Source organism: Macaca fascicularis, chromosome 3 (assembly GCF_037993035.2).
Source record: "Macaca fascicularis isolate 582-1 chromosome 3, T2T-MFA8v1.1".
Classification (NCBI taxonomy): domain Eukaryota; kingdom Metazoa; phylum Chordata; class Mammalia; order Primates; family Cercopithecidae; genus Macaca; species Macaca fascicularis.
In genome coordinates, this window is record NC_088377.1 from 27,945,136 (window position 1) to 27,969,669 (window position 24,534).

At 34.6% G+C, this 24,534-nt stretch overlaps 1 long non-coding RNA gene across 1 annotated transcript; it reads right to left on the reverse strand.

The window, feature by feature from the left end:
• Positions 1-23,981, reverse strand: LOC102133505 (uncharacterized). The gene is made up of 3 exons (XR_006696636.3): positions 23,766-23,981; positions 11,082-11,198; positions 1-371 (listed from the first exon to the last, which is right to left on the reverse strand). It is a non-coding gene; the product is annotated as an uncharacterized lncRNA (long non-coding RNA).
• Between the last annotated feature and the right edge of the window lie 553 nt (positions 23,982-24,534).

Sequence of the window (24,534 nt, forward strand, 5' to 3'; positions counted from 1 at the left end):
TCATTTATCTATCATCTTTATTTTTGGAGGTAAGATGGTGGCTAGTACATGATAAGTACTTAATGAACGTTCATTGAAAATTAATGGGCTAGAACCAAAAAACTTCATTGGAAAGATTAATCACTACTATTTAAATTTTGTTTTGCACACCATTTGCCCTCTACATTTTAGTTTAAGCTTCATTTCAGTTCAGGTTTAAAGACCAAAGGTGTGTGGCAGCAATGCTCAGTGCAGAGAACCACTGCCAGAGCATCAGCTGAGCTGAGACAGATGTAATGGATCATGGCCTTGAGGAAGCAGATGAACACAGAAGAACTCGGTGTAATGAGAATCTGCAGAGCATAACGTCAGCAACATGCATTGGATACAAGCTGCAAGAAATGAAGAAGCAGTAAGAGATGCTGGGAAAAATCCCTCTTTATAGCAGTTTTATGATAACTTCGCTCTTGATTTAAGTTTTAAATTTTGAAAGGAATATTTTTAAAGGGACTAATTGCAAACAATTCTGCCTGTTGACATTTATCTTTAAGAATTATTTCTACTTAGAATTCTTTTAAAAAATTATTCTGTCTATGCAGGTTACAAAGCCTGCTATTGTTACTTGCACTTTATTTACAGATAGCTTCAGAAATTCATCTTGTAAAACATTAAGAGATAGAAGAACATAGACAATAAATATACATTTTCCAATACTTTAAGGCCAAAACAGATGAAATATGTTCGGAATTATTTGTATTTGCTCTCTTCTTTTGTTGAAGAAGATATATTTCTAATTGTGGCTAAGGTTGAATAGAATTTACATTTTATTTCCTAAATGTGTAGTTTTAAAAATTATTAATTTACCATTGTTTGTTAAAGAAAGTACTTTCTGTCTCTTGGTAGATAAATTTTCTTCACACTAACAATAAAAACCACTTCAAATTATGTAAGAATTATGTAATTTTTTACATAATTCTTACAGAGTTTTTCTTTAAATACAAATGTTAAACACAAATTATTTAAGAAACCTTGAATGAAAAGTACTGTTAAATTTCTCCATCAACAAAAATGTCCTTTTTATATATATTTATATACAATATATATTTATATGAAATTTATATATATTTATATGTACATTATATATTTATATAAAATTATATATTATACATAAATTATATAAAATATATAAAAATTACATATATAATTGTATATAAATATATATGATTTATATGTAAAGATATATAATTTATATATAAATATATAAACAATATATATTTTTATATTATATATAAATATGTATATATTTTTTCAAGTAAGGAGAAAATAAAGAGGAAAATAGATATGAAGAGGAAAGGCCAGCTAACGAATGTATATAGAAAACCCAACAAGAGGCCGGGCGCGGTGGCTCAAGCCTGTAATCCCAGCACTTTGGGAGGCCGAGGCGGGTGGATCACGAGGTCAGGAGATCGAGACTATCCTGGCTAACATGGTGAAACCCCGTCTCTACTAAAAATACAAAAAACTAGCCGGGTGTGGTGGCGGGCGCCTGTAGTCTCAGCTACTTGGGAGGCTGAGGCGGGAGAATGGCGTGAACCCGGGAGGCGGAGCTTGCAGTGAGCCGAGATCACGCCACTGCACTCCAGCCTGGGAGACACAGCTAGACTCCGTCTCAAAAAAAAAAGAAAAGAAAAGAAAACCCAACAAGCAAGATAACACAACATTTAATAACTAGAAAGAAGGATTAATATAAGAAGAGCATATAGGAATTTAACAATGAACAAAGGAAAGGAAGGAAGGAAGGAAGGAAAAGAAAGGAAGAAAGGAAGAAAGGAAGAAAGGAAGAAAGGAAGAAAGAAAGAAAGAAAGAAAGAAAGAAAGGAAGGAAGGAAGGAAGGAAGGAAGGAAGGAAGGAAGGAAGGAAGGAAGGAAGGAAGGAGGGGGAGAGAGAGAGAAAGAAAAGAAAAGAGAAAAGAAAAGAAAGAAAGAAAGGAAAGAAAGAAATGAAAGGAAGGAAGGAAGGAGAGGGGAAAGGGAGAAAATCTTTGCTACAATTATTCATAACCTCAATAATTTTCAGGATGCAGTACGTTCCTTATTTGAAACGGTCCTATTTGAATCTGTGGATCATTCCATCTCTTAAAACTTTAAAATTGGCTTAGCTAACACAAAGTCATTGAGTTACGTCTAAAAAGACTTTCCCTTTCTGGGTTCTGATGTGTCTGACATGTTTATCACATCAGTTTTCTTCAATAACTCTTCTTCTCTGCTCACTCTGTATAATTTATGGTCATATGGTCTTGGTATCCCATTACAAATAAATCCAGTGACAATCCTTAAATTCATGTCTGCCACTGTGGCATCACAAAAGTAGTTCTTTTTGGCCATGATCATCAAAATATTACATGCAGGTGCAGTTTAACTCCACTACACACATTTTCACAGGTACCATTTCGATTCAGGTACTCACCTTTCCTGATCTGGAATCCCTCCTTATGATTCTCCTCATTTTCATGTTTTCCAATCAAAAAAATATTTTTAAGATCCGTCCAATTTATCCTACAACCACTTTCAGTCTTTTGGTGTATTGTCATTATTTCCAGAATAAACTCAATTTTTGTAGCATAGTATATAAAATCTCCATTAAAAATTTGTGACTCTTTTTCTAATCTTAGTTCCTATAATTTCTTGCACTATTCTACTCTTTCATTCTCTAACTTTATCGGACAAGTTACAGTTCTGTGAAAGAAAAAAATGCAAAAGAAAAAACTAATGATCTTTTTCATAATGAAGAAATTAACCTCCTTAGAACTTCCACATGATAGTTTATGTAACCATGGATGTTCAACAATTTGTCATTTTAAGAATTGTAAATTAATTAAATCCTGCACTTTGAACCTATTTAATGATTCAGAACCTATTTAATGATTTGAACCTATTTAATGAGAAAGCATACTCAGAAACAATAGTGTGTCAGGGGAATTAAGTAAATTCGTATGTCTCTGTTAACATAGCTGAGTAATACTATTTCCTCTTATTGGGAACTGCAGAGAATACAAATCATGACCTCTCTTTCAGGGTTTATTCTGATTCTAGCGATTAATATGTTAGAACATAGAATAAAAGGGAATTCTTTATATTAGTAAGAGTTTCCACTGAATTATTTGCAAAATTGTAAATAGAGGTATTATATATTATTGTATAAACATTTAATTATAAAATATAGGTCACTGTTTATGCTGTACTTTCCTAAAATAACATCCATTAAAAATACAATACTGATTCTATAATAAAACTTGCTTCCGTTAATGAGTTGACCAACTTTGTAATCGCAAAATTGTCAAAGAAATTGAGTAAAAATTCCCAGAAGAGATTATGAAAACATGAATGTTTTTTCATCTCCCATAGCATTTTAAATATTACAAGCCATTTCTCTTTCAAATAAAAGTGAAAATATTATGAAATGCTTAAAGAAAGTATGGCAAAGTATAATCTAAAAGATGTGCTTACCTCATGCTGAGGGAATGCTGAGGTAACTATAAAAACTTTTGCTTTTTTTAAAAATAATTTTTTTAGGTTATCAATCTACTCCTGGTTTGAGTATTGTAGAATTATTTCATCATTTGATATGATTTTTCACACTTACACTGTTATTTAACTAAGTATAAGGGCGTGAGTCCTATTCTTTTGCCTTTACATCCATGACAAACTAAATTGGTTTACTAATGTTCCCTGGAGAAGGCAAAAAAGAAGGGACTTGTTTTACTCATAACATCCCAACAATACATAACTCAAGGCAACTATTAATTTCATTTTTTATTTTGATTTTTCTTCCTTTTCCAATGCCAACTTCCAAGGTAATCATATGCATAAATAATACTTGTTACAAATATTAAGATTCTCAAAAAATTATTATCCATAAAATTATGAATGCTAAATATTCAAAAAATAAATCTAGAATAGCCATAATCAGAGATATCTGCTTGAAAAGATCTCCACTTTCAAATGTTGATCCAAAATATTCATTGAATGCCAGCATAGAATATGTTAGAATATTTAATGTAGCAATCATATTGCATTCAAAGAAACTTCTGACCTTTAGAATTTAGCTGGCCAGAACTTGAAGACTGCTTTTACACTCAAGCTAATAAAAGTTTTTGAAGAAAACATTGTGAATTTTATATTTTTATAGCTGAGAAAAAAATTCTGGAAATAATGTGATTTATTTTAATAACTAAAAACATTGAAAGATTTTAATATTGAGTATTCTTATTAACACAAATGACTTATTATCCTCTGGGTATATCCCCAGTAATGGGATGGCTGGGTCAAATGGTATTTCTGGTTCTAGATCCTTGAGGAATCACCACACTGTCTTCCGCAGTTGTTGACCTAGTTTACAGTCCCACCAACAGTATAAAAGTGTTCCTATTTCTCCACATCCTCTCCAACACCTGTTATTTCCTGACTTTTTAATGATCACCATTCTAACTGGTGTGAGATGGTATCTCATTGTTGTTTTGATTGCATTTCTCTGATGGCCAGTGATGATGAGCATTTTTTCATGTGTCTGTTGGCTGCACAAATATCTTCTTTTGAGAAGTGTCTGTTCATATATTTGCCCACTTTTTGATGGGGTTGTTTATTTTTTTCTTGTAAATTTGTTTGTGTTCTTTGTAGGTTCTGGATGTTAGCCCTTTGTCAGATGAGTAGATTGCAAAAATTTTCTCCCATTCTGTAGGTTGCCTGTTCACTCTGATGGTAGTTTCTTTTGCTGTGCAGAAGCTCTTTAGTTTAATTAGATCTCATTTGTCAATTTTGGGTTTTGTTTACATTGCTTTTGGTGTTTTAGACATGAAGTCCTTGCCCATGCCTATGTCCTGAATGGTATTGCCTAGGTTTTCTTCTAGGGTTTTATGGTTTTAGGTCTAACATTTAAGTCTCTAATTCGTCTTAAATTAATTTTCGTATAAGGAGTAAGGAAGGGATCCAGTTTCAGCTTTCTACTTATGGCTAGCCAGTTTTCCGGCACCATTTATTAAATAGGGAATCCTTTCACCATTTCTTGTTTTTGTCAGGTTTGACAAAGATCAGATGATTACAGATGTGTGTTATTATTTCTGAGGGCTCTGTTCTGTTCCATTGGTCTATATCTCTGTGTTGATACCAGTACCATGTTTTTTGGTTACTGTAGCCTTGTAGCATAGTTTGAAGTCAGGTAGCATGATGTCTCCAGCTTTGTTCTTTTGACTTCGGTTTGTCTTGGCAATGCAGGCTCTTTTTTGATTCCATATGAAATTTAAAGTAGTTTTTTTCCAGTTCTGTGAAGAAAACCATTGGTAGCTTAATGGGGATGGCATTGAATTTATAAATTACCTTGGGCAGTATGGCCATTTTCACAATATTGATTCTTCCTATCCATGAGCAAGGAATGTTTTTCCATTTGTTTGTGTCCTCTTTTATTTCACTGAGCAGTGGTTTGTAGTTTTCCTTGAAGAAGTCTTTCACATCAATGGTAAGTTGGATTCCTAGTTATTTTATTCTCTTCGAAGCAATTGTGAATGGAAGTTCATTCATGATTTGGCTCTCTGTTTGTCTGTTATTGGTGCATAAGAATGCTTGCGATTTTTGAACACTGATTTTGTATCCTGAGACTTTGCTGAAGTTGCTTATCAGCTTGAGGAGATTTTGGGTTGAGATGATGGGGTTTTCTAAATAGTCAATCACGTCATCTGCAAACAGGGACAATTTGACTTCTTCTTTTCCCAATTGAATACCCTTTATTTCTTTCTCTTGCCTGATTGCCCTAGCCAGAACTTCCAACACTATGTTGAATAGGAGTGGTGGGAGAGGGCATCCCTGTCTTGTGCCAGTTTTCAAAGGGAATTTTTCCAGTTTTTGCCCATTCAGTATGATATTGGCTGTGGGTTTGTCATAAGTAGCTCTTATTATTTTGAGATACGTTCCATCAATACCGAATTTATTGAGAGTTTTTAGCATGAAGGGCTGTTGAATTTTGTGAAAGGCCTTTTCTGCATCTATTGAGATAATCATGTGGTTTTTGTCTTTGGTTCTGTTTATATGCTGGATTACGTTTATTGATTTGCATATATTGAACCAGCCTTCCATCTCAGGGATGAAACCCATTTGATCATGGTGGATAAGCTTTTTGATGTGCTGCTGGATTCAGTTTGCCAGTATGTTATTGAGGATTTTTGCATTGATGTTCATCAGGGATATTGGTCTAAAATTCTGTTTTTTCTATTTATAAAATAGTTTTGTGAAAAACTAAAGTATAAGTTGTAGATAAAATAGGGGTCCTTTCAGAATTACAAATCAAGAATAATGAAAAAAATTAAAGTTGAAATTTTATATTCACTTATTTATTTTGCTGGTATGTTTTTTAAAGCAACTGTTTATGTGTCGATATGCCCAGATTTGGTGAGTGAATATTTCTTTAAGCTGGTTTTTGTGCCTTTATACAAAAATATTGATAGTAAAATGTTTTGTTTTGTTTTGTTTTTCCTGGTATGACAAGAAGTCCTGGGCTTACTATGTAACATTCATGTCCACAACTGCTATCAGCCACTTCCCCAAAGAGCCCTGGCTTATTTTCATACAGGAGCAATACTTGGAAGCCAAATTCTGGCCCGTTTGAGTGCCTGTTCATTGCTCACTAGGTGGACAGACAAGAGTTAAAATTATACAGACATGCACATTTATCCACAAACCCAGACACCTAGATCTGGTCAAAGATTTGGAGTATGAAAACGAGCTGATGAGTAATATTTAAATTTTGACTTTTTATCAGCATTTTCTAGCATGGCTACTTCTTATAATTTTTATGTAAGAAAGGCACATTTTGTATTGTAATGTAATCATCTGTGATGATTACATTTACATTATCTATCTCTAATCATTTTGTATTTAAATACCTATAAACACAAGGAAAGCTGAAATTCATTTTTTTAGTTACATTAAATCTCATAAACAATTCACAACTACCTTTTAAGATTGATGTTACTTCAGTTCAAGAGTAAAATACAATCTATTATTCAAATAGAAACCATGTGTAACATAAAAGGCTAAAAAATCTGATTAATCGCTAGCGCTGAATTCATAGGTTAATATTTATGGCTTAGGCCTGAACTAGTTCTTAGATATGAGGTATCGATTGAGTGATAAATGATAAACTAAAAACTTTAGGAGAAATTTGGGAGTATAGCCAAGACTTTCAAGCACAAATATTTGCTAGGCACTGTGCTTCTATATATCACTTAAATGTACTCTTAAGAATTCCAGCTGCTAAGCATTTTGCTGTTTTACAGGAAAAGAAACAGTATTCAGCAGATTAAAATCTATTTAAATATTAGCATGGTAGCTTAATGGAGATGTCATTGAATCTATAAATTACCTTGGGTGGTGTGGCCATTTTCATGATATTGATTCTTCCTATCCATGAGCATGGAATGTTCTTCCATTTGTTTGTGTCCTCTTTTATTTCCTTGAGCAGTGGTTTGTAGTTATCCTTGAAGAGGTCCTTCACATCCCTTGTAAGTTGTATTCCTAGGTATTTTATTCTCTTTGAAGCAATTGTGAATGGGAGTTCACTCATGATTTGGCTCTCTGTTTGTCTATTATTGGTGTATAAGAATGCTTGTGATTTTTGCACATTGATTTTATATCCTGAGACTGCTGAAGTTGCTTATCAGCTTAAGGAGATTTTGGGCTGAGACGATGGGGTTTTCTAAATATACAATCATGTCATCTGCAAACAGGGACAATTTGACTTCCTCTTTTCCTAACTGAATACCCTTTATTTCTTTCTCTTGCCTGATTGCCCCGGCCAGAACTTCCAACACTATGTTGAATAGGAGTGGTGAGAGAGGGCATCCCTGTCTTGTGCCAGTTTTCAAAGGGAATGCTTCCAGTTTTTGCCCATTCAGTATGATATTGGCTGTGGGTTTGTCATAAACAGATTGGATTAAGAAAATGTGGCACATATACACCATGGAATACTAAATACTATGCAGCCATAAAAAAGGATGAGTTAATATCCTTTGTAGGGACGTGGATGCAGCTGGAAACCATCATTCTCTGCAAACTATCACAAGAACGGAAAACCAAACACCACATGTTCTCACTCATAGATGGGATTGAACAGTGAGAACACTTGGACACAGGAAGGGGAACATCACACACTGGGGCCTGTGGTGAGGTGCGGGGAGAGGGGAGGGATAGCATTAGGAGATATACTTAATGTAAATGACGAGTTAACGGGTGCAGTACACCAACATGGCACATGTATACATAGGTAACAAACCTGCACATTGTGCACATGTACCCTAGAACATAAAGTATAATAAAAAAATCCCAAAAAAAAAAAAAAAGAATCCAACCCACCCTCAAAGTCATATTGAAATAGTGTTTACTTCCTGTTAAAAAATAAAATAAATAAATAATTATTAGTATGACCTGAAAACTTCCCACGTCTATTTAATTGAGATTTAATATGTAAACTTTAAAAAATTGTTATTGATAATACATAAACACAAATAAATAGTATTGATTTGTTACTAAGTGTTTTTACAATAATTTTCTGAAACTATTTTTTTTAATTTTTATTTTATTTTAAGCTTCCAGGTACATGTGCGGGATATGCAAGTTTCTTACATGGGTAAATGCGTGCCATGGTGATTTGCTACACTTGTTGACCCCTCACCTAAGTATTAAGCCCCCCATGCATTAGCTATTTTTCCTGATTTTCTCTTTCCCCCCAAGAATCCCCTTCCCTTTACAGGACCCAATGTGTGTTGTTCCCTTCCCTGGGTCCATGTGTTCTCATTGTTCAGCTCCCTCTTATGAATGAGAACATGTGGCATTTGGTTTTCTGTTCCTGTGTTAGTTTGCTGAGGATAATTACTTGCAGTTCCATGTCCTTGCATGTCCCTGCAAAGGACATTATCTCATTCTGGTACAATAAGAAGTCCCGGGCTCACTATATAATGTTAGTGTTCCGTAAATGAAATCAGACACTTCTGATGTGTGCATAGTATCCCATGGTGTATATGTACTCCATTTTCTTTATCCAGTCTATCATTGGTGGGCATTTGGGTTGATTCCATGTCTTTGCTATTATGCATAGTGCTGCAATGAACATACCGTGCATGTGTCTCCATAATAGAATGATTTATATTCCTTTGGGTATATACCCAGTAATATGATTGCTGGGTCAAACAGTACTACTCTAGTTGCATCATAGAGATTCTTTGTTCTCATTAGTTTCAAAGAACTTCTTGATTTTTGCCTTAATCTCACTATATACTCAGGAGTCATTCAGGAGCAGGTTGTTCAATTACTGTGTGATTGTGTGGTTTTGAGTGAGTTTCTTAATCTTGAGTTCTGATTTAACTGTGCTGTGGTCTGAGAGGTTGTTTGTTATGATTTCAGTTCTTTTGCATTTGCTGAGTGTTTTTACTTCCAGTTATGTGATCAATTTTAGAATAAGTGCCATGTGGTGCCAAGAAGAAGGTGTATTTTGTTGTTTTTGGGTGGAGAGTTCTGTAGATACCTGTCAGGCCCACTTGATGCAGAGCTGAGTTCAAGTCCTGAATATCTTGCTAATATTCTGTCTCATTGATCTGTCTAATATTGACAGTGGGATGTTAAAGTCACCGACTATTATTGTTTAGAACTCTCAGTCTCTTTGTAGCTCTGTAAGATACTTGTTTTATGAATCTGGGTGTTCTTGTATTGGATGCTTACATATTGAGGATAGTTAGCTCTTGTTGAATTGAATCTTTTACCATTATGTAATGCCCTTCTTTTTCTTGTTTAATCTTTGTTGGTTTAAAATCTGTTTTGCCAGAAACTAGGATTGCAACCCCTTTTTTCTGCTTTCCATTTGCTTGATACAGTTTCCTGCATCCCTATATTTGGAACCTGTGTGTGTCTTTGCACATGAGTTGGGTCTCTCTTGAATATAGCACATTGATTGGTCTTGACTCTATCCAGCTTGCCACGTGTCTTCTAATTTGGGCATTTAGCCCATTTATATTTAAGGTTAATATTGTGTGTGAATTTGATCCTGTCATCATGATACTGGCTGGTTATTTGGAAGACTTGTTGATGTAGTTGCTTTATAGTGTCATTTGTCTGTGTGCATCAGTGTGCTTTTGTAGTGGCTGATAAAGGATTTTCCTTTCTATATTCAGTGCTTCCTTTAGGAGCTCTTGCAAGGTAGGCTTGGTGGTGGCAAATTCTCAGCATTTGCTTGTGTGAAAAGGATTTTATTTCTCCTTTGTTCATAAATCTTAGTTTTGCCAGATATGAAATTCTGGGTTGGGAATTATTTTCTTTAGGAATGTTGAATATTGGCCCTGATCTCTTCTGGATTGTAGGGTTTTTGCTGATAGGTTCACTGTTAGTCTGATGGGCTTCCTTCTGTAGGTGACCTGGCTTTACTCTCTAGCTGCCCTTAACATTTTTCCCTTGGTTTTGACCTTGGAAAATCTGATGATTGTGTGTCTTGGGGTTGATTTTTCCATGATTTCTACTGTTTCTCTGGATTTCCTGAATTTGAATGTTGCCCTGCCTTGCCAGGTTGGGGAAGTTCTCCTGGATGATATCCTGAAGTATGTTTTCCAAATTGGTTCCATTTTCTCCATCTCTTTCAGGTACCCCAATCAGTCATATGTTCAGTCTTTTTACATAATCCCACAGTTCTTGGAGGTTTTATTCATACATTTTCATTCTATTTTTCTCAAATTTTGTCTCCCTGTCTTATTTCATCAAGATAGTCTTCAAGCTCTGAAATTCTTTCCTCTGATTGGTCTATTCAGCTATTGATACTTGTGATTACATTGTGAAGTTCTTATGTTGCGTTTTTCAGCTCCATTTAGGTTATGTTCCTCTCTAAACTGGTCATTCTGGCTAACAACTCCTATAATATTTTATCATCGTTCTTAGCTTCTCTATAGAGAAGATTGGGAAGAGTTCTGATTTGTATGTTTTTAACTTGAATATGCACATGTGACATTCAAATGAAATTACCATGAAGGCAATTGGCAATATGTGTAGAGTATATAGACATTAAGAATACTCACATGTAAATCTTCAGCCAGCATAGATGTATAAATATGTAAACTCGATTCACGAACTTCTTGTCATTATGGCACAAATAATTAACATTTGGTTGCACCTCTCCCTCCAAACAAATAACACTGTCAGATAAACAGAAAGATAGAAAAGAACAACTAAGCAAATATTGATGAGTCCTGAAGCAATACAAATATTTCCATGCTCAACAAATGGAATAGAAACACAGAGTGGGAGAGATGGCTGAAAAATGAATATTGGCATGTGCTGGATTACAGTTTCTAAAGCAAGACATGGATAAAGAGGAATAAAAATAAGCCCAAAGAGACAATGACCTGATCCTGTATTATCAACTGAAACCAGACTTCCTGGTCTTGAAATGGGACTGAAAAAAAGATACTGACAAACTTTCTAAGGATCAAGGAATAGTGAGTTTACGGCACACCTTTGCGAAGCAGAATGTAGCCACATGATCTGCTATATTTGTCCTTGGATGTGAAGAAAATAAACCTCACACACACACAAGAAGAAAAAGAAAGAGGAAGGAATGAAGGAAAGCTGTGACATGATCTCAGCTCACTGAAACCTCTACCTCTCGAGTTCAAGCAATTCTCCTGCCTCAGCCTCCGAGTAGCTGGGACTACAGGCATCTGCCACCATGCCTGGCTAATTTTTGTATTTTTAGTGGAACAGGGTTTCACCATGTTGGCCAGGCTGGTCTCGAACTCCTGACCTCGTGATCCACCTGCCTAGGCTTCCCAAAGTGCTAGGATTACAGGCGTGAGCCACCGCGCCTGGCCCTATTCAATTTCTTTAACACAATCCTTGGGGATTTTTGGCACCACTCTCTCTAGGAGGTGTTTTCATTTTTATCTACCCATTCCCTTGAGAGGTCTATGAATAGCTACAGGGGCCATAACATTTGCCTCATCAAATTCTGAATCACTTTACCATTTGTGAGATGGGAAATACTCTTCATGATACTAATGAAATCACAAAAATGATTCATTAATAGAAATATATTTCTATTAATTATAAAATTAAATGTGAATTCAAAAAAAGTGTCTCACATTTTAAATCTCATTTATTTATTTCAGTGTCACCTAAGGATCTTTTCTGTATACAACATGCCTTTGCAGGTTATGTCTTCTTGTTATTGAGAAAAATTCTCATCAAGTCCCATGTTAAGAATAAACATGTATGGTTTTGCTTTCCTGTCTACAGAGTTGAAATGGACACTACACAATTCAAGACGAGTTTTGTCTATGGCCATACCACCCTGAATGCATCCAATCTTGTCAAAACAGAGTTTTTCTGCTATCTCTATTTTATCCTAAGAATTGTATGCATTTCCTGTACACCTTACACCAATTTTTTTTTTTTTTTTTTTTTTTTTTTTTTGAGATGGAGTCTCCCTCTGTAGCCCAAGCTGGAGTGCAGTGGCGCAGTCTCGACTCACAGCAACCCCCGCCTCCCAGGTTCAAGTGATTCTCCTGCCTCAGCCTCCCCAGTAGTTGGGATTACAGGCATGTACCACCACACCCAGCTAATATTTTTGTATTTTTAGTAGAGATGGGGTTTCACCAAGTTGGCCAGGCTGGTCTCAAACTCCTGACCTCAGGTAGATCCACCCACCTCGGCGTCCCAAAGTGCTGGGATTACAGGTGTGAGCCACCATGCCCAGCCCCTTACATCAAATTTTAAAAAATTTTTAGTAGGATAAGAAAGTAAAAGAAAAAGAAAGTAGTATCTATCTCACTGAAACAGATATTAGTTAGGTTGAGAAACAGGATGGCTTTTCATGTGGAGTTTAAAATGCTCTTTTCCTATTAAGTTCATATTGTTTTGAAATATCTACGTCTTCAGTTTTCTTTTCTAATTACAAAGCAATATCACCCTTCAAATATCTATTTAAAAATAGGTTAATTTCTAAAATGTTAAATTTATCATCTCTATTATCTTTTAAATAAATAACTCTTTAAGTCATTGATTCAATACTTTAAAACAGAGAAAAATACACACACGATCTTGATCAGAATTGGACTTAACAACCATTTCATAAAGGCATATTAATAAAATATTTATGAATATGAAATCTACTCTTCAATAATTAACATTGGTCTCTTTTAAAATATCAGAGCATTGGATCCAGGTTGATTCATAAATGAATGAATTGTTGCTTTTTACAAGTGAGTCACTGGTATATTTGAATGAGAATATTCCTCAAATGGACTCTAGTGACCTTAAATGCTCACTAAAAATATGAGTAATTTAATCATTTCTAAGAGAAAGTCCATTACAATGCCAAGATAGAAGCCACAAAGAAGTTTATGTCAGGATAATACATGTCTTAAATTGAACATGAACATCCTGAAAGTTAATACAGTCAATGGAGCAATTATGTAATGTTCTCGGTTGGAATGATAATCAGGTCTCCATTTACATTTTTCTAAAAGCTAGCATAAAATATGCACGGTATTTACCAGTGTCCTTAATTGGTTCCAGAAAGTCTCTTGGAAGTCTCCCTCCATCTGGATCACTTGTTTTTAGGCAGATACTTTCCGTAGTTTATTGTAATAGTATCAATTAATATATGAATGAATAGGAGATACATTATACATTGATAATTATATGGCATATTCAAAAAAATAAGTGAAGTCTTTAAGCATGTTATTCTCTCCAAGGGAATAAAGAAAAATTAAAATTAATTAACATCAATTTTTAGGCATATTATGAACTTTTATATTTTTTTTATAAAAATATAAAAAAATAAGCTTAGTTTCATATTGTAAATAATTTGGACTTTTATCCCACTAATCATCAAGACGGCAATTTCTTCTTCCTAACTAGGAATCTTCTATCCAACATTTGAAAAGGGTGATAGTAATAGAATAAGGATAATAGTAATATCTAGATCATAGGATTTTCATGGGGATTAAATGAGAGAATGAACACACAGCGCTCAATTAAGTTTTTCTTTTAGATTCAGAAGTTTTTCAACTTTTTGCACTTAAGACTAAATTCACAATTATAGTCCCATTTGCCCAGATGAGACTCAGTTTAATCCTCTTGTTCTGGAATTCTCTCTAATAAGAGAGAATGGATCTTTATACTTCCCAACAGTAACAGCAGCCAACACTGCACAAGGTAATACTAAGAACCAAATGGTTACACCTGTGTATACAATGCAGTGATATTACAAGGAGTGGAACTCTGAAATTATTAATCTCAGAGTTTATATAGGTATGGAAATAACTGCCACTCTTCCCCTCTGAAAAAAAGACAGAGCAATTATTTTTACTATGGAATGTAAGCAAATCCTTTCTTAGGGATTGGAAGACTTGTCTCTATCCCGGGACATGGGCATTTGGCAACAGAAGAGATGAGAAAGTAGCATTACTCTTTGAATGAGATCAGTATTGGCCCTATCATAATATATTGGCTCCAAGTTTAATACGTGCAAAATATAAAGAGCAAATGTTTCAAGCAGAAAGGGGTATTTTCAAAAGAGTTCCAATTGGTATGATAAGTGAACAAATAAAAGCTTTAGGATAACCGGAGTAGCTTTTTTATTTTATTTTTCTGCACAGTGCATATACAGATGTACTGTATATGTGGCTCTGGATCTGGATGTCACATATAAGGATCTGGATATCACATATAAATCGATATGGACATGGATATCACATGGATAATGGTTGTTTTTGCTCAGTTATTGTTTTTCCACTAATTTTCAGTGCCACCTGTGTCATATATCTGGTTGTCATATATTTGGACTTCTTTCAATACACCATATATTCTGTTTACAAGATCAATTGCTTGTTTCACACTCATATTATACTTTTTAATTACTATAAATTTATTGTATATCCACAACTAGATTATCTCACCCAACTTTTGTTCCTTAAAATATTTTGGCTATTGTTTTCCATTCACTTTTCAAAACACATTTTTGAATTAATTAAGAAGCTTCATCCTGCTGAGCCTTATCTAAAATCTCATAAATTTTATAAATTAATTTAAAAAATGTATTTTCTTCTTTTGAACATATTAATCTCAATTATGATCATCTTTAAACATCTATAAATAATTTTTAAATTATTTTCTCACCAGTAGTCTTACACATATTATTTACTTGTATTGCTGGGTATTCTATGGTCTTAGTCCATATTATAAATAGTCCTATTTAAAATACTTGTTTTCTAATTGCTTCTGGCATACAAAAGTGTAATTAAATTTTTCATATTAATTTTACATTGAAATAAATTAATAAACTTTCTTATTTATTCTAACATTTTATTTGTAGGTTAAATGAAATCATCTAAGGAGAGATTTACATTATTCGTAATAATGACAAGTTTGCTGTTTTCTTTTGTATTCTCACACCTTTACCTCTTTTGAATAAGACCACCAGTATATTGTTGCATAGAAGCATTGATTTTGTTCCCATTTAAGAATTATCCTAATGTTCCAACATTTAGAATTAGATTATTGTAGAATTTGGTGTATACATTTCATCCATTCCAGAATTTGACCTCTATTTATGGTTTGACAATAATTTTTATTATAGCTGGTTGAATTGTATCAAATGTTTTCTCTGCCTGGGCTCAGGAGTTCGAGACCAGCCTGGGTAACACGGTGAAACCTTGTCTCTACTAAAATACAAAAGAAATTAGCCAGGCATGGTGGCTGGCATGTGCCTGTATCCCTGGTGCTCTGGAGACTGAGGCAGGAGAATTGCTTGAACCCGGGAGGCGGAGGTTGCAGCGAGCCGAGATCGCACCACTGCACTCCAGCCTTGTGACAGAGCAAGACTCTGTCAAGGAAGGAAAGAAGGAAGGAAGGAAGGAAGGAAGGAAGGAAGGAAGGAAGGAAGGAAGGAAGGAAGGAAGGAAGGAAGGAGGGAGGGAGGGAGGGAGGGAGGGAGGGAGGGAGGGAGGGAGGGAGGGAGGGAAGGAAGGAAGGAGGGAGGGAAGGAAGGAAGGACTTTTTAATAATTTCTCCTAATTTGAGAAATGTTCTAGTTATGAAACTAAAATTGTTCAGTCAGAAATTGAGAAGCATCTGAGATGTTACCCATTTGATATATATCCTCTGAATCAGGTTGGATCTTTATACCTCTCAACAGTAACAGCAGCCAACACTGCACAGGATAATACTAAGAACCAAATGGTTACACCTGTGTTTACAATGCAGTGACATCACAAAGAGTGGAACTCTGAAATTATTAATCTCAGAGTTTATATAGGTATGGAAATATCTGCCCCTCTCCCCTCTGAAAAAAAGAGAGAGCAATTATTTTTTTTATTTTTTATTTTTATTTCTTTTTTCTTTTTTTTAAAATTTATTTATTATTATTATACTTTAAGTTGTAGGGTACATGTGCATAACGTGCAGGTTTGTTACATATGTATACTTGTGCCATGTTGCTGTGCTGCACCCATCAACTCATCATTTACATCAGGTATAACTCCCAATGCAATCCCTCCCCCCTCCCCCCTCCCCATGATAGGCCCCGGTGTGTGATGTTCCCCTTCCTGAGTCCGAGTGATCTCATTGTTCAGTTCCCACTATTTTTACTATGGAATGTAAGCAAATCCTTCCTTAGGGATTGGGAGACTTGTCTCTATCCCGGGACATGGGCATTTGGCAACAGAAGAGATGAGAAAGTAGCATTACTCTTTGAATGAGATCAGTATTGGCCCTATCATAAAATATTAGCTCCAAGTTTAATACGTGCAAAATATAAAGAGCAAATGTTTCAGGCAGAAAGGGGTATTTTCTGCCTTTATAGGATGCTGATTTGTGTTGCTTAGAATGTTACGACCCTGTGGGAACAGTAGAAAAATATAGATAGGTAGGTAGGTAGATAGATAGATAGATAGATAGATAGATAGATAGATAGATAGATACATGGATGGATAGATAGATAGATGATTGATAGATAGATAGATAGATAGATAGACAGACAGATAGATAGATAGATAGATAGATAGATAGATAGATAGATAGATATAGATAGATAGATAGACAGACAGACAGATAGATCCAAGAAGAATCATCTTCTAATAGAAATCTGCCTCCTAAAGGCAGAAAGTAGAACCTAATTTGGACCAAGGCAGGGACATGCAACTTAAACTCTGCCATCAGAGGCATCCAGATTGTATTTTATCTAGGATAAAAAACATGTAGAATTAGATGCTACTCATAATCGACTCCTGGCATAGCAGGTAGAGCTTTGTAGAGGAACGTCCGACTTTTAGAGGCTCTTTACAGGTACAGAGCTCCTATTGTTAGTGGTCCACACTCAGAATTTCACTGTACACTGGGATCACAGCAGCAGGCAGTCTTATTGTTGAATCCAATTTTCTAACTTGGTTGCAGACTCTATACTTTAAAAGATTAACAGTTTGAGTACAAAGTTTTAGCTGTATACATCCTATCAAGTTGTAAATTTTGTTTCCTAAATAATGTATTTTTTCTCATTTTGTTTACTGAATATATAAATGACTGACCAACTATGTTTAAATATCCAAGAAATGTAGTAGCTTAGCCAATTACATTAATATGTAAATTAATATTTGACAATTATGTTTTAAAAATATCTTTGAGATCTATTATTAGGTTCCTTAGTATTTGGGATATGTTCTTGATAAATTGTTGTTCCAGTGCAGAAATCTTTATCCTTTAAAATTTTTGAAGTGCTTCTAATTGTGTCTGATAGTTATTAACATTCCCCAGCTTTCTTTTGACTTAGGTTTATCCTTTTCAATATTGTCATAAAAACTTGCTATGCCATGTTTATATATATATATAGTGTGTGTGTGTGTATGTGTGTGTGTATATATATGGTGTATATATATGTGTGTGTGTGTGTGTGTGTATATGTGTGTATGTGTGTCTATATAAATGTGTGTGTGTGTATATATATTTTTTCTTTTTGGGGGGATATGGAGTCTTGCTCTGTTGCCCAGGCTGGACTGCAGTGGCATAATCTTGGCTCACTGCAACCTCTGCCTCCTGTGTTCAAGCGATTCTCATACCTCAGCCTTCCAAGTAGCAGGGATTACAAGCATCCACCACGACTCCTGGCTAAGTTTTCATAGTTTTGGTAGAGACAGGGTTTCACTATGTCAGCCAGGCTGGTCTCGAACTCCTGACCTCAGGTGATCTGCCCACCTTGGCCTCCCAAAGTGTTGGGACTACAGGCATGAGCCACCACGCCTGACCCCAATTCATTTTTTATTCCATGATCTTCATGATCTTGTTGAGAATCTATCTTTCTGTCTATGTATTATCTTTTAATAATTATGTCTTTTACCTCTGGTGAATTTTTTATTTATTTTTATTTATTTTTATTTTTATTTTTATTGAGACGGAGTCTCGCTCTGTCGCCCAGGCTGGAGTGCAGTGGCCGGATCTCAGCTCACTGCAAGCTCCGCCTCCCGGGTTCACGCCATTCTCCTGCCTCAGCCTCCTGAGTAGCTGGGACTACAGGTGCCCGCCACCACGCTCGGTTAATTTTTTGTATTTTTAGTAGAGACGGGGTTTCACCGTGTTAGCCAGGATGGTCTCGATCTCCTGACCTCGTGATCCGCCCGCCTTGGACCCCCAAAGTGCTGGGATTACAGGCGTGAGCCACTGCGCCCGGCCAATTTTGTTATATGAATATTTTGGATATAATTGTGCAATTTATGTTTCTTCTTATTCTTATAGTTAATTGCTAATCCCATGTCTTTCAATATGTTTATGTTATATGGCTTTGTTTGTGGGAATGTTTCGAAGCCTGTATTTTGGGTGTTTACACCAAAGAGGTTTTGCTTCTACTGCTGTCAGATGCTTCAGGCTATGTACCATCTTACCATAAATGTCTACGCTGGAGTTACCCTGTCTTTGAAGGCAATGTAAATTTGAACACTGGGTTATGATAGGCCAAAGTTCATTAATTATCAGAGAGCCTTATTGTTGTTGTTATCATTAGTTCATTTTCAATCAAGTTTGAAGGAGACATATTCCTTTATTTTTTATACTTGCTGGTGAATGGAATCATTCTAGCTACTTTTTCCTGTGTGCAGTTTAGTACTGTGTTTATTCAGGAGTCTTATTTATAGCCCATCATCTTGCAGAGTCCAGAGTCTTATTTCCTGTCACATAGGTGCTAATACATAAGTCTCTTTGTTCCTACTGTGTCCACAGCAGGTAAAACGTCATCATCTGCATACCATTCTGTTTGTCAGGTTATTTTTTTCTATTAAGTTCTTGAGTAATGTCTCCTTTATTTTTGAAGACTGGGTTTATATATGCATAGCTAGCAATAGTCAAATTTTGTTATTTGCAGTATTTATGCTCTATAACGGTGTGGCAAACAAGACATTAGCAAACACTAAATCATTGCTTGCAAAGGAAATTTGGGGTTAATTTGTTGTGAGCCTCTGGTCACAAGATTTTCGTCAGCTGATCACTATGTAATCTTGTTTGATGTGTGTTTCTGTGTTGAGACACCCTACTTAAGATGTGTTGCTGATTTATTAACATCGAACTCTCATGAGCCAACAGCACCAAAACGCATGCCTGAACAAACCTTACCTAACACACATAACATCAAACGTTTGCAGGTCCCACATCTGTGAATTCAACCTACTGTGTATTGAAAATATTAGGGTAAAAACAATAATACAAGAAAAATAATGCAATTAAAAATATGGTATAACAACTACTTTCATAGCATTTGCACTATATTACTTATTGTAAGTAACCTAGAGATGATTTGAAGTATATAGGAGGATATGCCTAGCTTGTATACAAATACTACGCCATTTTATGTAAGAAACTTGAGCATCCCCAGATTTGGGTATTCCAAGGGGTCCTGGAACCAATCTCCTGTGTCAAATGAGATTGACTATATTTTTCTCTGTAAGACACATCATAGCCTTCTTGTTCTTGGGAACAATAGACAGAGCTTTTAGCAATATTCTGGGGTGTGGGAGGCATTTTAAGCAGCCATATCACCAACAAAGAGCACCAAATAGACTGTGAAAAAGATCCTTGTTTATAGCATGAAAAATGAAATAACAAAGTAGAGCATTACTTTGTTTAACCTCAACTGGGAGCATGCACATTGAGAGAATGAATTTTTTTTATTCTGTGCATCTTAAAAAAAAAAACCAGGAAAGCATGAGTGAGTATGGGTTTTCGAGATTACATATAAATTTAATGCATCTTGGAGAAGTTGCAAATATGGAATTCACAAATAATGGGGTTTGATGTAGACATACAGATGTAGGTATGTAATATACTGGTATTTTAAATTAGTAGTAATGAATGCCACAGTGTCAGAAATAATTAAACATGTGGTTTGTATTTTCAATAAAATATATCCAGTCCTGATAAAGACATTATAACTCTCATATATTGCTGTTAGAGTAAGTTGGTGTAATTTTCTGGAAAGTAATTTGGCAACATATGATAACAACTTTTAAAGATTTATAAAGATTAATTTAGTAATTATCCTCCTGGTAAGCCAATCTTACCAAATTCCAAGAAATGAAAATAAAATTTATATACAGCTGACCCTTGAACAACACAGATTTGAACTTCAAGGGTCCACTTATCCATGAATTTTCTTCAGCTTCTGCCACCCCAGCTACAGCAAAACCAGCCCTTCCTCTCTCCCTTTCTCCTACTTAGCTCACTCAATGTGAAGCTATGTCCAACAAGGATGATGACCTTTATGATGATCCACTTCAAGTTAATGAAGAGTAAATGTATTTTCTCCTTCTTATGATTTTCTTAGTGACAATTTCTTTTCTCTAGTTTATTTACGAATACAGTATATTATGCATATAACATACAAAGTATGTATTAATCAATTGTTAATATTATCAGTAGGGCTTCTGGTCATAACTTGACTATTACTAGTTTAGTGTTTGGAGATTTAAAATGTATACACAGATTTTCAACTTTGTTGGGTTAAGCATCCCAAACCTTTGCATTTTTCAAGGGTCAACTGTATGTAAATCATTACTGTAGCACTAAAATTACGCTATGAAGTTTGGGAAGCAATAAAATGTCCATCTGTAAGATAATGCTTACATAAATCATATTTATTCATGTAAACATTGTTGAGTAGGTATCACAGATTCTTTGAAAGTAGTTTAAATTTATTAATATGGGAAGCTTTTTCTGATATAAAGTTAGGACATAAAGTAACATGAGTATAATGTTATATATAATTGATCTCAGTTGTGTATATACTTTATAGGAACTAAATAAAATATTTGTAATAATTGTATACAGGAGTATGTTTTCTGTACTATTAATTTGTTTTTACCATAAGTATTTCTTTACTAATTAGACAAAGTTAATGGATAAAATGGAGTATAGAATTGCTACCAGGATAATAATGTTTAGATATTTCTTAAAGTCCTTGTTGATAATGATAGTTTTTGTGATAATAGAAATTGAGGTATGTGCTCAATATCAATCAGTGTAAAATAAAAACACTTGTGAGATCGATGTGGGAAATAAATGTAGAAAGAATCGCACATGGGGAATATTTTCTCTCCCATTTTATCTCATTTATACTATAACTGCAAAATCTCAAAGTACCTTCAGAGATACACAATGTGTTGAAGTTGTACAAAGTATTTTTAAATGAATTCTTTATACAAATAAAGAAATCCAATGTTCTTGCTTTCTGTGCATGCTAAAATTCTGAAAAACAACATATTAATTTTACATAGTATATTTTAAAAGAAATAATTTTGACATATTGTTTGTGTGCAAGAAAATATACATTTCAACAAAGGCGCCTAAGCATTATTAATAAGTTATTCAGAAAACAATTACAGATCACCTCTGAGTTGGTATAGTTGAATAAATATATATCAATTGTCTTTAATTTTTTATAGTTTTCATGTTAAACAGACAATACTCACAAAACTGTTGTGGGAAAATCTGCTATTACTTTAGTGATCTAAACAAGACTTCACAAGAAGAAAGGAATTAGTTGTTTACAGATTTTAAAAGTATTTACTTTGTATGTTACTTTATGCTTTAATAAGTTATGGTTTGTTAAGAGGTCTTAAACAAAGTAAATGGCCAATAAATATTTTATTTCTGTGAATATCCTGCCAGGTACCAACACAGTTCTCTCTATGAAAATTGATTCCCTGAGGAAATCACTCTGCCTGCAGACATAAAATTAATTAGTGCTGAATTTCACTTTTATGACAATGTTTGCTATTAAAGTGTAGAAAAAAAGTTGCCAAAAATTATGAAGAAAGATATTTTTAAGAATTGAGAAAAGAAGTGAAGGAAAAGTAAAATATGTATCAAAAGTCAATTAACATAGAATTTAAAAATTAAAATATTTTTGAAGAATACGTCAGTTTTTCCTTGAATATTTCTAATAATTTCTGTTATTTCTTTATATATTTAATAGCTTTAAGTCCTACAAATGCTGTCAGATATTTAAAAATTGTAGTTTATAAAAGATAGCATATTTTTATAAATAGAATAGGTAGGTATGTGACAAAAAACAACTTTTAAAACAGCAAATTTACTTGAAAGACATAAAACTGAAATTTTATTATTTTGAAGCTCTCTAAATTACTTTTATATTTTGTGTTTAAAATGTTTCTTTCTTCATCTTATTTTTCTAGTTAACAATATGTTAAAATTACTTAATGAAAAGTAAATACCCATAAGTCAAAAAAAAAAAACACAATCAAAGTCATTTATAGATCAATTCAAAATAGTGATATAGGTATATCAAAAGTAATTAAACATTAGTAATATAATAAGTATTCAAATTCATAAGTAACATAAGTAATTCAAAATTAGTGAACAGAGATGACAGTTTTATAAATTAACTTGAAAAGATTGCTGATGTTGGTAAAAGAAACAATAATTTCTATTATTTCCAAACATACTTAATGTTTAGTCTGAAGGCTTCCCTGCCTTTTTGATGAGTAATATCTTTCTTGTAAAAATACTACCGTTCTTCTTTAGGACATAGTTCACTGCAAAATTACCTTATTTGCCATTCTCTGTTTTAAAAAATATTATTAGTGTCTAATAAGAAATAAATCACCCCAAATTTATATCTACATCTAAATACATGGAGATTATTTTTTTAATATGGCTATTTTTTCCTTGAGTGTTATTTTCTGAACATAAGTGATCTCGCACCAGAGATACTATAAATTTATTAGCAAGATTTCCCAGAGACATTGGCCATTTTACCCATCTGTGTGTGACTTTGACATTGCCAATTATATCTTGGTTGGAAAATATCACCATAGTTGAACAAATATCATTAACAGAAAATGTTCAAGTTATTCAGACTGTATTTATGAACAACACATTTTGACTTAAGCTTTCCAAACCTTTGCCACCATTTCTTGTGGTTCCAATTTATTTCCCTTTTTGGATTGTGATATTAGGAGATGGAGAATGTATAGATATGTTTCTATCCACGCATCCGGCTTATGACTCTCAAAGCTCTCATTACAGTCTTTTCTTACAATGTCAGGGCACTTTGGGCCCCAGAAGCGGGCCTCAGAAAACAGAATTTCTCTTTCTGACTTTCTCCAGTCCTCCTTTTACCTGCTCCTTTCTCTCCAAAGGGTGGAAATCTTCCCCTACCTTTGTACCTTGGAGCTGGCCATAAAAAAAATTCTCTAACCTACCTTGTTTGATCACAGGTCGTGTGAGCTGTGTTTCAGAGGAGGTCCTGCCCCATACCGTGGAGAAAGGATTGCTGCGCAGAGGCCAAGAGGAAACCTCGGCAGACAGACCTTGCTGGATTTTCCCACTCAGCCTGCGGCTATTAGATTATATCCCTTTGTCCAATTGCATTGGTACACAGTTCATGCTTCAGTCCTGCCTACTGAATGCAATTTCCATAGAAGGCCCAAGAGCACAGAGTTTGAAGAGCTTCCAGAAAACAACACGTGGAGGTTCCTGGAGGGTAGCACGCCCAGACAGAACATGGAAGCTTTGTGCACCTTCCCTCATACCTTTCCCTATGCGTCTCTTCATCTCTACCCTTTGTAATATCGTTCATAATAAAGCTGTTTCCTGGAGTTCAGTGAGCTGCTTTAACAAGTTTATCAAACCCAAGGAGGGGGTTGTGGAAATACCAACTTACAGGCGGTTGGTTAGAAGCACGAGTTAAACAATCTGGGGCTTGGGATTGATATTGGAAGCGGGAGCAGTCTTGTGTGACTCAGCCTGTGGAATCTGATGCTAAACCCAGAGGGACAGAGTCAGAAGAGAAATGGAGGGCACTAAGCTAGTGTTGGCTGAATAATTGCTTGCCTGCTTGCTTGCTGGTAGGGAGACATCCCTACACATCTGGTCATATCAATCTTCTGTGTTGATTGCTGTGATGTGAGAGCAGAGGGAAAACAGTTGGATTTTTTTTTTTCCTAATAGTAGTATAAAACATATTCAAAA